Consider the following 15,261-nt stretch of genomic DNA (forward strand, 5'->3'; position numbering starts at 1 on the left):
ATGAGATGGTTCCCATATGTTGTTTATGATGTTTTACTCTTACATGATGTCTATTTGTATGATGTTGGATACTAACATGTGAATGCAGGGTTATATGTGCATGATTTGTTGGATGTATTGCTTTATGTATGCATAATGATATAATGATATAGATAGTATCTTGTACTTTATATTAATACAAGGATGAGATAATGATATACAATGATGTTAATGCAATGTTTGGAATGAATGATTCTTTTATGGATATGCATCTATATGGTTTGTTAGATGAATGCAACATGGATAAACAAATGTAAAGCACAAATGTTTAAATGATGATTTCTAAATCAATGCACATGTTATAATGTATGAACTAATGTTTGAAACAAATGGTTTTTATGATTCTAAATGCCCAAATATGATGAAGTAAAATGATAATGCAACTCATGGTTTAATAACTGCACCTTAATGCAATTTTTAAAGGGGATAATGAATGCAATTTAAATGAATCCTAAGGGAAAAATAAAATGAGTATGAATAAGACACTAAAATGGATGAATGAATGCACTTTTTAAGTAATGGATAGATAAATGAATGTATGCAATGATAAATGATAAATGGTGATAAATGATGATAAATGATGATAAATGATGATGTCTAATGAATGTATAGTAATGGTTAGTACAATCAAGGACAATTTGATCATAGTAATGAATCTAAACATTATGAGTATGCAATGATGAAATGATCTAAGCAAACTAATGTTAATAAATGATAATGAACTATATGCATTGTAAACAACTAAAATGATATGAAATGTACTTAATGCAAATGCAACTAAATGTAATGATGATGATATGATCATGATAGATGAATGCAAGGCTGTGTAGACTTTGCATGATGCACTGATGATGTATCAGAGTACTCGGTTGCAATTTGTATCCAAGACCAGCTTAATTTTCACATAACTGCTCATATTAACTTTGGTCTATATTTTTCATATAAAATCACGTATATGAATGAGAAAATGGATGGGCGATATGCAACGGAATGTAATATATAAACAAATGAGATGAGATGACGATCCATAGTGCTCTATTTTCATCATTGAGCTTTAAAATGTTGTAAGAAAATACAAGCAACTTGACATAAATGATTCAAGATGACCTGAGTATTCCTTACATGGATTTGATATAGCAAGTTAATACAAACAACTTGATATAATGGGTCAAGTTAACTAGAGTATTGCTTACGGAATAGACAAGGATTATCTCCTTTCATGCATGACTTGGATCGTCCTCCTTGATCTTAGGTTGATCATATCCCGAGACAAGTGTATACCGTAATAAGAGATAAAGCCTTTATCCATTTTGGATGAGGTAGGAGGAACCAAAGAAAGAGCATTGTACCTACAAACAAACGGCATATATGTAAAGAATAAAGAATAAGGATCCTCGATAATGGTTCGTGCTCATATGGTCGAGGTATATGCTGTAGTCAGCAAGCCATAGTGATCTATGACTATATTTTGCCTATGATCATGTAGCTTAATGAACTTCCCATGTAGACACCATTAGGACATGCCCCAGAACTTCATTAGAATAATGCGCAGAAGATAAACAAACAATGTTGTAGGAACTTGATATAAATAACCCACAAATCAACCAAGTATTTGATAGCTTCAAACAGAATTTTCTTGTCAAAGAAAATGTCATCTTGTCTTTGTTTTGGTAAGGAAGGATGCATCCTTGTTGAAGACAATTTGCATGTTTGAAATTGACTGTTTGATTTGATTTTTAAGTGGTCATGTGTTTGGAGTATGTCACAATATTTGTTTGGCATCTGCGCAGATGAGTATGTACAATGTGTTGCCATGTTTTTTATTGATTTTTTATGTTTTCTGATGTTTTTGGATTTTGTTGATTTGATTTCCAATGTTTTTGGTATTTTGTGAGATATTTTTGAATGAAGAACTCAGTGAAGCACAAAAATAATGTATAATCCACTTTCATCAAACAGATTAAGGGCATTGCCCCCAGTTTCAAACATGACTATGAAAAAGCGGGATGTGAGATGCGTGAAGTAATTTCTTGATTTCAGATCAATAACAAGCCATGGTTTGGGTGGATGGATGTGCGTATGTAATGAATGTGATTGCAACAATCCTAAAAGACAATGGAACCATAGCATTTACGAGTGGCACCTTTTTGCCAGGTTTTCACCATCGCACTTACCCAAGGTGCCACCGAAATGGTTGCTCACCGTTTGGATGTATGATTTTTCTTTACTATTTTGATGTTTTTGTATTTTCTTCAGGACATTTTTCTGAATGTTTTTGGTATTTTTACCGATATATATGGGAGCCTAACACTCTATGCAGCTTATGTATAAAACCTTTTGAGGTGCATGTTGTTGATTGGATCTGCTAGTGGTTCTCCTTCTGAAGTAGCCAACTGATATGCCTTGGACCCAAATACAATAGTAATAACATATGGACCTAGCCAATTTGATTCAAACTTTCCCTATTGTTCTCTGTTTGGTTGGTTACGAGGATTCTCCCAGAGAACAAGATCACCTACCTCAAATGTACGAGGTCGAACTCGATGATTATAGCTTATGCTCATGCACTACTGATAGGTTTTGAGGTGATTGTATACAGCTTGTCATTTCTCATCAAGTAGTTCTAAGTCCTAGAGGCGTGAGACTCGGTATGCTTCATCATCTATCAGATTATGCAAGGAAACCCGTAGTGATGGTATCTCGACCTCAATAGGTAAGATAGCTTTTATACCATAGACCAGTGAGTAAGGAGTTGTGCCTGTAGGGGTTCGAATACTCATTTGATATGCCCCTTGTACTGGATTCAATTGAACATACCAATCACGGCCGACATCATTGATTGTCTTCCTGAGGATTCTTAATATATTTTTATTCAATGCTTCAGCCTGACCATTGCCTTGTGGGTAATAGGAGGTGGAAAAGCAGTGTTGGATGTGAAACTTCTCACAGAGTTCATGGACATCTTGATTTTTGAAAGGAAGACCGTTATCTGTGATGATGGACATGGGTACACCATACCGGCAAATGATGCAATTGAGGATAAATGAGGTGATCTGCTTGCCAGTAACTTGGGTAAGTGGAACAGCTTCGATCCACTTTGTGAAGTATTCGATGGCGGTAATGATGAATTTATGGTCGTTGGATGAAGATGGATGAATTTTACCCACAAGGTCAAGGCCCCATTGACAAAAAGGCCATGGTGTTGTGATTGGTTGCAGTTCCTGTGCTGGTGCATGTATCAGGTCTCCATGAACTTGGCATTTCTTGCACTTTCTAATAAAGTAGTAGGAATCTTTTTCCATAGATGGCCAATAGTATCCAGCTCGCATGATCTTCTTGGCTAGTGACAGGCCACTTGAGTGAGTCCCAAAAATTCCTTCATGTACCTCTTCCAAGGCCTTTTTGTTCCAGACATCGAAGGAGAGTACCATCAAGATTGTGTCAGTATAGGGTTTTAGCAATAATGGTATATCAAGTGGTTTGGCGAATGAAGGTTTTACGTTGGTTATTTGATTGGTTAGGAGGAAATGTGTGATCGCGAAGATAGGTGTAAAACTCACTGTACCAGGGGGATTTGGAACTAACAAGGCGACACATCATCTTGGATTCGGGAATATCATAAGCGAGAATCCAAAGTTGTTCGACCAAGAACTCGTAGCGTGTTGAATTCTATGGAAGATCTAGAAGAGATGCAATAGTAGCCATAGCATCAGCAGCTTGATTATGATCTCTGAGTATCTGGTCAAAGGTTATAGTAGTAAATGATGCCTTTAGACTATCCACCATTTGCCTGTATGGCATGAGTTTATCATCCTTGGTCTGATATTCATCTGTTGCTTGTTGAATGTCCAATTGGGAATCTCCATATACTTGCAGCTTTTGTAACTTCCATTGTACGGCTAGCCTAAGTCCTATGATCAAGGCCTCATATTCAGCTATGTTGTTTGTGCATGAAAATGTGAGCCTATAAGATTTCAGGATGTTGTCACCTTGAGGTGTGATAAATAGAATGCATGCCCCCAAGCTGTGCCTAGTGTATCAACCATCAAAGTACAGTTTCCATGATTGTATGGCTATGAGCATGAATATCTCCTCATCTAGAAAATTGGAAATGAGGGGATGATCACCTATGAGGGGTACATCGGTCGACTGATCTGCAATGACTTGTCCTTTGATAGCTTTACGATCCACATACTCGATGTCAAATTAACTTAGAATCATCACCCATTTGGCCAAGCGGCCTATCAATGCTACTTTACTGAGTAAGTATTTTAATGGATCAATCTTTGCAATGAGCTATACTTTATGTGTCAATAGATAGTGCCTCAGTTTAGTGGCTGCCAAGATTACTGCTAGGCAAGCTCGCTCAATAGATGTGTAATTGAGTTTGTAGCCAACCAATGTTCGAGAGATGTAGTAAACAACACACTCTTTCCCATCTGCATTATGTTGTGCCAATAATACACCCAATGCAGTACTTGTTGCAGATATATAGAGTAATAGAGGTTTGCTCGGATCTGGTGGGATCAGCAATGGTGTATTCATGAGATAGTCTTTAAGCATCTGGAATGATTGCTGGCTTCTGCATCCCACTGAAAGCGTATGTTCTTGTGTAATAGGTGTGTAAAAGGATGACACTTATCCGTCAGTTATGTAATGAAACTTCATATGGATTGGAGTCGCCCTTGTAATGTCCTTAGCTGATGGATGTTCTTTGGTGGTGGCATGTCCATGATTGCCTTGACTTTTGCTGGGTCTACCTCAATACCTTTGCTTGAGACAATGTATCCGAGAAGCTTCCCAGAGGTTACTCCAAAGACACATTTCTTTGGGTTGAGCCTAACATGATATTGTTCTAGTTGATCAAAGATTTTCTCTAATATGTTTAAATGATCTTCTCTTATGAGTGATTTTTCCAGTAAGTCATCAACATAATCTTCCATTATGGTATGCATAATATCATGAAAGATAGTAGTCATTGCTCATTGATAGGTTGCTCTTGCATTCTTTAGACCAAAAGGCATTACATTCCAGCAGTATGTACCCCATGGACATGTGAAGGCTATCTTATGTTGATCCTTTGGTGTGATCTTTATCTGATTATATCCAAAAAAGCCATCCATGAGTAAAAGCATGGCATGTCTTGTTGTCAGGTCTACTATGATGTCGATATTTGGTAGGGGGAAGTCATCCTTAGGACATGCCTTATTCAGATCTCTAAAGTTAGTACAAATGCGGATGCCTTTTGGTTTGCCGACAGGCACAATATTGGAGATCCAATCTGCATAATCAATTGGTCAAATGAAACCAACACCCAGAAGTTTCTTAAGTTCTGCTTTGACTAATATTTCAATTTGAGGATGCATCTTGCGAAGCTTCTGCTTGATAGGCTTGGCTCCTTCTACTATGGTGAGGTGACGCATGACTAAATCTGGATCAAGACCAGGTATGTCTACATAGGACCATGAGAAATTGATCTGGCGTTTCTAGAAGAATTTGACAAAATTGGGTTGTTCCTCTGAAGTTAAAAGAGATGCCAGATGTATGAGGTGAGGAGTTTCAGAAGTCCCCACGTTGTATTCTTTTGTTTCTTCAATGAGAATTGTTGATCGTTCCTGCTGTGTGCTATAGGGAAGGATGTCAAACCTTTCATCCTCAGGCACCTCAGAGAGTTTTTCACCATTGGATACACTCTTTCTTTTTACTTTTATGGGATCAAACAGTGCCATAGTGTGGTTTTCACTAGAAGATCCATGTTTTATTGTTATATTTTTGCAGCTGAAAGGTTTGGCATCCACCCTAAAGTATGCTGCAATATTAAGTTCTATGGTGAATCCAGCTTTGTGATCCCTGCTTGGTATGTTATCCAGTAGTTCCAAGAAGTCAATGATCACCTCATTGTTTTGGAAATGGTCAAGACATGGGGGATTAGGTTGGTTCCATTCGATGAGTTCAGGATGGATAATGGGCATTATCTCATCGATTAGGTTAAGTTCGTTAGATGCATCAATGAGGTTTAAGACATTGTGGTGAAGGGAATTGATGGTACTCTCCCTATCAGAATCAAGCATAGGATGCAACGTAGGGTCTATGGAAGAATTTTCCAGGTCAAGAACCCAAGAAGTCTTTATCTGTGCTTCTCTGTAAATAGGGATGTCTTTGCGGGGTAGAGGTAGTGATGTGTCTTCCTCATCTGAAGTATTAAGCTGGACATAATCAAATTCCCACTCATGTGAGTCAGTCTCTGAGTTGCTTTCCAGTAACTAGTTACTGTACCATACTGGGATATCCTTTGAGTTAAACACTGCAGGTGTGATCGATTGATGTACCTTTGTAGATGAAATGATCGGTGCTGGAGGAAGGATGATGGGGATCAATGAATTTGATATGGGGAGCATTGGTAGTGTTGATTCTATTGCTTCTACTAGAACTATTGGTATTGTAAATATTGTTGGGTATTCAGAGATAGTTGTGGCCGCTAATGGGACTATTTATCTTATCATTGATGTTGATGGTGTTATTGGTTCGATTGATGGGACAATTGGCGTTGTGGATGGTTTTGCTGAGATCTTTAGCTTCAATGAGATAGTTGTGATGTTTTGGGGTGCTGCTTTTATAATCAAAGGTTGCCTCTTTGTAGTAGGTTGATATAGCGGTTTGTTGGGTTTTCCTTTGAATCTGAGCTTAGGAAAGATCTCCTTTTGAAAGCCTAAGCCTGCATTGTCTTTGGGTTGTAATTCTGGCAGTAGCGGCTCATGTTGCCCTTGTTTACAATACCCCAAAGCACTTTGACCATCATATCCCATTCTTTACATAATGAGAAGATCTTTTCCATATTGATCTATGGGAATCTAAGCTTGCGGAATGTCGGTGGTGATAGGATCCTTATAGATCCATTTTTCTACGTCTTCATCTTTGGTTTCCTCTTCTTGACTCTTTCCAAGGATGAAAGATGTCAATGCATAGGCTGGTTTAACCAATGTCATTTGAAGTACTTGTTGAGGTTTGCCATGTGTTTTAGGAGAAGTAGGCATTTGTCCAACACAAAAGAGTTGGCTTAGATTGTATTCTCCTAGACCTTCCTCTACAATTTTCATCTTGAGCTTCTCTTGCTTGGGTATAATAGTATTTGAACTAGAAAGGGAAGCTGGACTCACGTATGACGTGGAGGAGATGGCTTCTCTATTGTGGGGAATGGTAATCTTTGGTTAATGACTTATGTTATGACAGTATGCAAAGGGGTTTTCATCACCCTGGATTGTGATTTCTGCACCATTATGTGGGAACTTGATACATTGATTGTAAGTGGATGGAACGGCTTGCATGGCGTGTACCCAAGGTCTTCTGAACAATAAATTGTATGGCAGAGGAAGGTCCAGAACCCGACATATGATGTGCTTCACCACAGGGCCCACTCAGATTGGAAATACAATAGCTCCTTTGGATGAACGCTCTGCATCATCATAAGCTTTGATTGTGATCTTCTTGCGAGGATCCACGGATTCAATGGTATATCCCAAAGCTATGACCAATTGTAGTGTACAAATATTCAGGCCTGCTCCATTATCGATCAAGACTCGCTTGATCCTATGCTGGTTGATAAATCCTTCAATGTGTAGTGAGGCGTTATGAGGTTGTTGGAAGGAGGAGTTGTCACTTTCGAAAAAAGTGAGACAAGGGGATGATCTTAGACTTCCAACCATGGCTTGGAACTAATCTGTATTCAAGTTAGCAGGGACTGATGCCTCTTGGAGAGCTTGATCCAAGATTGTTTTATGAGATGGAGATAGGCACAATAGCTCTAAAATGGATATAAGCGCGGGAATTTTGTCTAATTGTTCCACAAGATTGTACTGCTTTGGTATGGAGGTGGTGCCTTATGGAGCTTCTTTTATGGTAATCTTTCCGCGACGTGTAACAACATTGCAATCGGAACTGGGTATATTTTTTATGGTAATAGTTGCAATTTGTTCACCGGCATCATATAGGTGATTCATAGTGTAATTATACGCGGCTTGCGTATAATCAGTGGTATCAATGTTTCTCCTAGAAGTGGAAGGACCCCTTTGATCTTGTGATGGAAGTGGATTTTTGAACATCAGATGATCATTGTTTGTTGTCTTTGGGTCATGTCCTTCGATTTCAATATCACCTCGGTCAACAAGATCTTGAATAAGATCTTTTAATCTATGACAATTTCTTGTCTTGTGTCCTTTTCCTTGATGAAAATCACAGTGTTTAGTATCTCTCCACCATGTAGGTTTGACTTGAGGTTCATTGTTTGATGTTTTGGGTAGGGTTACCATATTTTGAGAAACCAACTGTCGTAACACTGTTTCGATGGGTTCCCCTAAGGGAGTGTATGTTCGCTTTGGTTTTGTTTGACGCTGTCTGGGTTCATCTTGAGATGTGATGCGGCCTTGATTGGAGGAGCAACTGTGTTAGTTTTAGGTGGGGGATTCTATCCTGCAAATCGAACCACAGGTTGTGCACTTTTGATAGTTTTGGCATCCACAACCCCGTCGTTGAAGACATTTTTATTTTTGTTCCAGAAGTTTGGTTTGTCACTATTGGAGCATGAACGAGGGCCATCCTTTGGTTCATTGTAGATTTTGATAAGTCCTTTCTTGATGAGGGCCCGCTCACATTTCAAGCCTTTGGTGATCATGTCTTTGAAAGAATCTGTGTCTTTTATGTCAAGGTGAAATTCCATTTGTTCATTTAAGTTGGAAATAAATATTTCCACTAGTTCTTGTTCCGGCAACTGAAGAGAATGTCTGCTAGACATTTGACACCATCTTTGCAGGAAGACTGAGAATAGTTCACCTGGTTTTTGTTTAGTGTTACATAGATCAGACATGGTGATATCACGTTCAATGTTATGTGAGTAATGTGCCAAGAACTTATGAACTAACTCTTCAAAGGTCCTAATGCCACCTGGTCATCAGGAAAACTATGATGTGGTTGTTCCTCCCAAGCTTTGGGGAAAAAGGTGCATCAGGTACGTATCTTCGTATGCCACTTCGAGGCAAGCTGAATGGAATTCTCTGACATGATCACGAGGATCTCATTTTCCTCTATATTTTTTGAACTTGGGTGTTTCAAACCCTCGTGGAAAAGGTGGCATATAAAGATTCCTATCAAAGGGATAGGGACAAATGTCATTGAGTGAAAATTGATTAGTCTTTACACCACTACGAAGTTGTTGGGTGAGATTTTCAACTTGTTTCCACAACATCTCTATGTCATTTGGAGGAGGAGGTGGTGGTGGTGGGTTACCTTGAGGAATGTTATATCTGATGTGATCTCTACCTCTTTCTTCCTCATTGTGACTTTGTCATTCTAATGCTTGTCTTAGTTGTGCAAGATCAAAGTCAGAGGGGAGTTTGGCTCCTTCTTGAGCAAGCTTTAAAAAGTGAGCATCCGCATTGTTGCAGGAGTAGGAGTACTTGGATTTTCATCATTTGCGTTTCCTCCAAGGGCTTCTTGGAATTCATTGATATTTTCCTCCTCTTTGTCTTCAATTTCTATTTCTCGTTGCCTTGACTGTGATCGGGTATGAGCCATTTTGTTTATAAGTTTTTGTTGAAGCTGGGTGAAAATGATGATGAGTTGTTGATGAAATGAAAGATTGATGTTTGGTGATTTGTTTTGCATGTGGATATCTAGCACTTAAAGGTAGATGTGACCAAAATTCTTTCTTTGAATTGCTTGTTGTGTTTTGATAAGGTTTGATGTGATAAGGTGTAGAGAAATATGAGATGTGTTACAGACTTAACTACCTAGTAATGAGAGGATTCACTCATAAACTAGTTTTAACCTGCGTAGATATGTCTCTTAGGATGAGCTTATCCTAGATGTAGAAACAATCTAAAAGTGATTTTTTGTGTTTGATTCAAGCAATATCTAAAAGAGAACTTTAGGACAAGAACCTCTTAATGTTTTGAGAGTTGAAATGAAGTGAAGATGTGAAGGTGAGAAATGGATTAAATGGTTAGCTTCAATAAAAGCTTTGTGTTACAAAAGGGACAAACTCTTCCTCTCCTTGTTCAGGAGTTGGTGGTTCTTCCCGAGCTACATTGTATGTAATGCAAATGTGGGGAAAGAAATCAGGATTGATCTTTCCTCCTTTGTTCTTGTGATAACTCAAAGCTCTATATTGCATAAAAGCTTTGCAGTTCAATGACTCTGGATTAAATTCGTTTGATTTTCCTTGAAGGTATAGACGCATGTGACGTAGAAAATCTCTATGAGAGACAAAGATTTGTCTATTTAGACAGAAGGATTTCCTTCTTTTGATTAAAGCCTTGGAGCTTAATGGTCTTTTCTTCAAGTTGATGTGTTGATGAGGATTCTTCTTTCTCAAGATGTGAAGAATGGTCATAAATTTGGATACTTTTCTCTTTGTTTTTGATCTTTTGTTTGGTTGTTTGTTGGTTTCTGAAAAATGTTTGTGTTGGGTGAATACTTATTTTGATGGATTTTGATGTTTGATCCTTCTTTGACAAGAAAACAAAGCAAGCACACAAACACAAGAATGTTGCCTCTAAAGGCATAAATGAGTATGGGTCTAGATCAACCCAATCCTTGGACTTTTTATGACCCTTTCCTTTAAGTGTATTTTAAGGTGTTTCCAAAGCCTGAAGTCGGCTCAATTTGTACTTGGTCTTGACTCAAAATGAAAACACTTCAAACACTTTTTTATGCCTAAGGTCTAATGGACAGTTGTGATAAATTTAGCCCACATCTTGATATTTCTTCGACTTTGGTACTACATACCTTATGAATCCCGTCGTGGAAGGTAAGGATGTGATATACTAAGTCTTGCGCGAGCATAACAAATAGATGATCCCTATGATGGGGGAGTCACCACTTTCATCAAGCCACAAGTGACTTTTCAAAAAGCTATGTTTCTACTCAAGGAAATATGTATGGTGAGACCAAAACCATCTATGCTTTTGCACTGAATTGTATCTCAAATATTCTCAATCAATAGAATGGGTGGGCTTCTACTTAAAGGTGTTTAGTAATTTTTGATGTTTTTGGACATAAGTTCATTCTGCAGTGACTCACTTAAGAGCCTTGTAACTTGTGGTGGGGCCCATTTGTCCTTTTCGCAAGTTACACTATAGGAACAGCTATACCCAAGGCTACAACTTTCGCTCTCACCTAATTTCTATAGTGGCTCGAAGGATTTACCGCGTGAGGTCATTCCCAAGAGTGATGTGTCTCTTGGCAGGCATCTCTTAAAAAGATAAAAATTTTGAGTGTTACTAACACTTTTCTCTTGCACCTAGGACCATGAAAGCCAAGGGAGAGGATAGAGTGTGTTAAAAGTAGGACCACTCGACCAACTCTTTGCACAAGCATGCCAAACACGAAATTCACTTGTTCTTTTTAACTTGTTATTGTAATGATTTTCTATCTAATTTGGAGATGTTGCTCCCACAATCATGGTGTTCTTTATAACTTCAAATGCAAAATGTTTGAGTAAACTAGAACTTTGAAATCTTGGTCAACTTAATTTGAAACCTGTTTGCATGAAGGAAAAATCGTTTTGCAAGGTAAGACAAATTGATTGTGAATTTATCTACACCAAAATGGGAGTGTTGATTGTGAATTGTCTTTAAGTTTGATGCAAGAAATGAATTTGCCTTGTTGATTTTAAGCACCAAAACAAAAAGTGAAGCCTAACTTGCAAGAAATAAAATTCAATTTTTAGAGCACCAAAAAGAAGTGAACCTAACTTGCAATGAAAGCAAATTTGTGTTGTTAAATTTTAGAGCACCAAAATAAAATTGACCCTAACTTGCAAGAAATGAAAGTTGTGTTTGTTCAATTTTAGAGCACCAAAATGGAAAATTTTGAACTTTTAAAACAAGCAAGAGTTAGTTTAAACCTGCGCAAGAAATGAATAGTTAGGAAAATCCGAACATATGGTGGGCTTCCACAAGCCTAAGAAAAACCACTTTTTCGGTTACAAGGTCACTTTTACAATGTTCTGTTACAATAGCGCTAGTCTATGTGGAAACATAAGCGCTATTTAACATGGACGTGCTAAAACAAAGACAAAAGTGTTGAAAGCAAAATTTTAATAGCAAAATCAAAAGCGCCAGGACAAGCACAAATGCGCCAAAATGAGTACAAAAGTGATAAATAAAGGTTAATAGCGCCAAACTTGAGACAATAGCGCTATTGCAACAACAATAGCGCTAGAATATCAAGTTGCAATAGCACTACAATGTGATCAAAAGTGCTAAAGCGTGACCTGTGTGTCAAGTTCAATATTCAAACATGTTAGTTGGTTTTTAAAAAATTATTTTTGGGTGCCTTGATTCACGTCGGGTTCACCAAATGATGCTCTGCAAAAAGGACAAGGTTAGGATAAACAAACACAAGACAAGAAACAAAAGAAGTCGATTATTAGATGTTAGAAAATCACAAATTAAAAACTATCCTAAGCAAGCATATCAAGAAAGACACTACTAAACAAAAAGAAAGCTTAAGGAATCTACAAAAAGCAACTAAACTCCTCCAAATGCTCTCTACCATGCTGGTAGCTTCCCCTTCCTTGTTCCTCTCCTCTCCAAGTTCCAAACTAGTGTAGCTCTCAATAGCTTTTTGCACTATGGATGCTTACGGAGGTTTGAGATTAAAGTATTTTCTCTAAATGTGAATAAAAAACTAATACTAGATGCTATAGATACTAAAATGATTTATTTTAAACCAAAATGACAAGATGATTAATGATTTATGCTAAATGCTCTCTAAAATTATCTATAACTTAGATGCATACAAGTTTTCGAGATCTGGATTATGAAGAAATGGGCTCTATTTATAGAAAAAATGGAGCAATGGATGGTTGAGATTGAGTAATCTCAACAAGGGTCAGGATTGAATGATATTCAATCCATGTGAGGGCTTTCAACCCAATTCCAGGATGACAAGTGTCAATATGAGATAGGTTGAGAGGAGAGGGAATAAGCATTAAATGCTTGACATGACCTGGGAGTCAACTTGGGGGTTTGGGTCAAGGTTGGGTTGAGTGAATAAATTATTTATTCAAAGAATAAAGCTTTTATCCAATGGATAAACTCTTGTGCAAAGGCAAAAGGGATAACCATGATCAAAGCAATAAATGCTTGAGGAGACACATGAGTGCAAGTTGAAATAACCATAAATGGTTATGTAAGAGCCATAAGTGGTTTAGAAGACTTTAGAGGTTAAATTGTTGAACACAGAAAGCATTAAATGCTTTTCAAAGACTTTGAAGTCTTTGAGAAGTGACTCCAAGTTGCTTAGGAATGTGACAATAATTAGGAGATGGATTAGGTTAATTAGGAAGAGTTAGAAGAATCTAGAAGGGGATTAGGTTTGCAAGTGGATTTGGTGGGTGAGGGAAAATAGGATTTTATTAAAATAAAATTCATTTATTTCAATAAATAGGTGCAAGTGGGGGGGATAATGATTTAAATAAATGTTTTATTTAATTTATTTAAAAGATGAAAAGGGGAATTTAAATGAAATAAATCATTTCATTTAATTGATTTGTTAATTTGGTTGAATTAATTAATTAAAATAAATTCAATAATTATTTAATTAATAGGAGAATGTTTTGAAGATGAATTGATTAAATATTAATTAATTAACTAATGGCTAGTGGATTTTTAATCAAATAAATAGGGAATATTCATTTAATTAATTTGGATAGATTTATGTGACTACAGGAATTAATCTAATAAACATTTTGGACTATTTCCTTTATCATTAGCTTAACTCATAAACTAGTATATTATGTTAGGATAGTATTGCTACTAATCTTGTCATCTTATAATCTAGTTTATTGCATTTGTAGAATCATGCATAGATAGGATGCATTTTCATAACTAAATAAATCATAAGTATCCCTCGTTCTTGCATTTGTCATCCCTAAGCCACTTTGCTCAGTGATATGAGAGCAAAGGCATTGGCTTGAGGGACCTTGTGAGATAGAGAACATGGAACCAACCTTGGGAATTTGAGTCATTCTTCATGACTCCATGACTTGCACCAAGAAGTCTTGTGGGTGTGTGGGCAAGCCTCTTTTAGCTTTACTTTTCACATTTTAAGTTTCATCGCCCCGCTTTTCCCGCATACAGAAATCAGACAGGAGTTTTCTCTTATTTTCCGTCTTGTTTGTACACCAGCATTTTTATCTCCTATAATTTGTTCTTTTGAATGATTCAATTTGACATATCTTGGTATTATCAGTTACGGTGTTGTACCTTTGGCTTCATGTTCTTCATCGTCTTCATCACTATCTTCATTTACCGATTGAGCACCTATTTTTGCATTGTTTTGCTCATCATTCTTTTGTACCTCCGATTCAATAAACATAAATTTATCTTCATCTTTCTTGGGTTTAGATTTGTTGGTCTCATCAAACTTCTCAGAGAATTCATCTACCTTCACATTAGCACTCTCAATGATCTTTTTTGTTCTTTTGTTATAACATTTGAAAGCCTTACTCTTTGTAGAGTAACCAAGAAAAATACCTTCATCACACTTTGCATCAAACTTTCCAGTGTATTCATCACGTTTAATGAAACATCTACTCCCAAAAATTTTAAAGTAACTTACAATAGGTGTCTTGCCATGCCAATTCATAAGGTGTTTTGTTGTAACCTCTCTTGACAAGTACCCGATTCAAAGTGTAAACAGCAGTGTTGACTGGTTCTCTCCAAAACATTTTTTGGTACTTCACCTTGAATCAACATGGTTCTAGCAGCTTCAACAATTTTTCTATTCGTCCTCTTTGCTATCCCATTTTGTTGTGGAGTTCTAGGAGCTGGCATCTGCCTCTTGATTCTTTCCTCATCACAGAACTTCACAAATTCATGAGAAGTATATTCTCTAACTAGGTCAGATCTTAAACATTTTAAATTCTTCCTGATTTCTTTCTCAACTAAAGCTTTGAATCCTCTGAATTTACTGAATGCCTCCGACTTTTCTCTCAGAAAAGTTACCCACATCATCTTGGAAAAATCATCAGTGAAAATCATAAAATATTTATCACCAAAATAACTCTTAGTCCTCATAGGATCACAAAGATCAGTATGAACCAAATCAAGGATATTATCTAAAGAGAAAGACTTAGTCTTGAGAGATACAAAATTCATCTTACCCATCTAACAGTCTTTACATAACACATTATCTACTGTAACAAGTTGGGGCAAACCTCTC

This window comes from Cryptomeria japonica, chromosome 3, assembly GCF_030272615.1.
Source record: "Cryptomeria japonica chromosome 3, Sugi_1.0, whole genome shotgun sequence".
Lineage (NCBI taxonomy): Eukaryota > Viridiplantae > Streptophyta > Pinopsida > Cupressales > Cupressaceae > Cryptomeria > Cryptomeria japonica.